At 52.3% G+C, this 2178-nt stretch overlaps 1 pseudogene; it reads right to left on the bottom strand.

The window, feature by feature from the left end:
* Positions 1-292: 292 nt before the first annotated feature.
* Positions 293-1605, bottom strand: Rrs1-ps9 (ribosome biogenesis regulator 1 homolog, pseudogene 9; annotated as a pseudogene).
* Positions 1606-2178: the final 573 nt, after the last annotated feature.

Here is a 2178-nt window from a genome sequence, read left to right as displayed (position 1 = left end):
TTTAAATTAACACCAGTTATTAGTATACCTTTACAATGCATGCAAATTACAGGTAGACAAAGTTTTTCCTATTCTCCCTGCTTTGATACATATTGTTACAAAAATAGTGTAAAAATGTTGAAACCAATCTACTATGCCTCAGAAATCTCTTCGACCCAGTATCCAAAGTCAAGATAAAAAGCAGGCTGTTAACTTATTCCTTGTTCTGACCATATAATTTCTATAAATCTCATGTTCTCAAACTAGAGTTATAATTTCCAGCCAATGTCTCTGTTGTGGGAGAAGCACAGTCCACACTGACTTGAGGGGAGGCAAGCCTGTCTCTTCAATGTCAAGCTCAATGAGGGCAGTGGCCACCTCCTGCACCAGTCTCTGGCTTGTATAACTTAACGTTTAGTATACAGTCCTAGCTTGGCAGAACAAGTCCAGTGGGAAGAACAGTACTTCCTCCTCTTCCCACCTTGGTGCAACACTTCTTGCCACCTAAAGCAGGCTGCCTGGAATCCTTCTTGGCTCTCAAGTCTCCCTTCCTTTTCTCACTCTAGATCTGCGGGTCGCCTTTTTCTTGCTCAAAGGTCCTCGCTGGATCCCCCTTCTCTTGCCTTTCTGGTTCATTTTCCTCCTCTTGGTCCTCCTCCCTCATCTGCTCGTTAACGGCCCCCACTCAAATCCAGCTGAGGCTTCCTGTTATTGACATTTAGTAGGTCCAACTGGTCTTTTTCTCTGCTGCAAAGTCCTCAAAAAGGGACATAAACTTCCACTTCTTCCCGGAGTTCCGGGCGTCTTTTCCTTGGGGAAGCGCTCCTGGAGGAGTCCCAAGCAAGCGGTGGGGACCTTGGTCACTTGCAGAGCACGGTCTTGCTCTTTACTCTGGTGTCATGAGGGGTGCAGGCCCACTGAGCTGGGCGTCAGCATCTTGTGCGCTTCGGCCAGGTTCCGCAGCCGGTTTAGCTCGTTCTTGGCCACGCGTATCTTTTTGGCCTAAATCTGCTTGGCGAACTGGTCTTCCATGGGGTAGGTGCCCTCAGACACCTTGATCAGCCATTTCTTGGTGTCGGGTGCGACTGTACCCCTATCAGCGCTGCCACTGGCTACTCACCTCGTCCCACCAGAAGGTGATCTTCTTGGACGGATGCCTTATGATGCCCGAACTGCTGCTAGCGGGTGAGTGGCTGTGGCGGGACAGTGACTTCCCGCGGGACAAGCCTGTGGCGGGCTCCCGCAAGCGCGCTACCATCGCCTTCTCCACGCACATGGTCTGCAGCTGCCACAGCTGGTTAATGAGAAGCTGCGTTTGTCCCGCGCCACGGCCCGCAGCTCGGCCTCAGGCCCGGCCTGGTGCAGCACTGTCCGGGAGTGCTGGAGGAAGCCGGAAGATTACCAAGGTCGAATTCCTGCTGCAGCTTTTTGGGCACCCGGACCCACTGCAACTTCTCCTCCTCCTCCTCCTCCTGCTCCACCTGGCCTGCAGCTCCTCCACGCCCTGGCCCTCCATGACTCCCGCTGCCACTCGGTTCCCTCACTCTGGGGCAGCAACAGAACGTATTTTACTACAGCAGCACCAAAATTACCCGCAACCACAGGTGGACCTCTGGACTCGTTATCGGAAGAGAAGGGTTCACTTCCGGAGTACGGGGAACCGGTTAGCAATGGGAGGTTAGGAAAAAGGCCGGCAGAGGGCGCCATTGGAGAGCTGATGTGCTTAGAGGCCAGGCTTGGATTCGCAACCGGATGTGGCTCTGGGCGCTGAGGGTTGGCTGTACGAAGACTGACTAGGACTACGTTTTCCAGAGTGCAGCGGGGCGGGGAGTGGCCGCGGTAGGACGCGGGCTGCCCAAACTCCTGGAGCAGCGGGCTTTGTTGTTTATAGCTGTAGTGGGTGTACACGTTGTCTGCGGCTAAGTCAATTACAAAGGTGTTTGGGGTGAGACAAATTATCTCCCCAGAGTCATAGCCAGTTCTCGGTGCTCTAAAAGTGAGCGATCCCATGGATACACTTAAAGGCAGGTATAGAAGATTATTTTGCGACTTAGGGCAGGCTGTTCAGCTGTGCTTGGTGGTTGCATGGCCTAAGTCCCAATTTTGGATGTGCCACTGTTTGATCCTGAGATATTTCTTTTTTTTCAAAGTGAAAAATCATGGAAGGTGGTGACTCTCATAGTACACCCTATCCGGTAC

This window comes from Rattus norvegicus, chromosome 2, assembly GCF_021556685.1.
Source record: "Rattus norvegicus strain SHRSP/BbbUtx chromosome 2, alternate assembly SHRSP_T2T, whole genome shotgun sequence".
NCBI lineage: Eukaryota > Metazoa > Chordata > Mammalia > Rodentia > Muridae > Rattus > Rattus norvegicus.
Note: the sequence above shows the minus strand (reverse complement) of the source record. Positions and strands in the feature narration are given on the sequence as shown.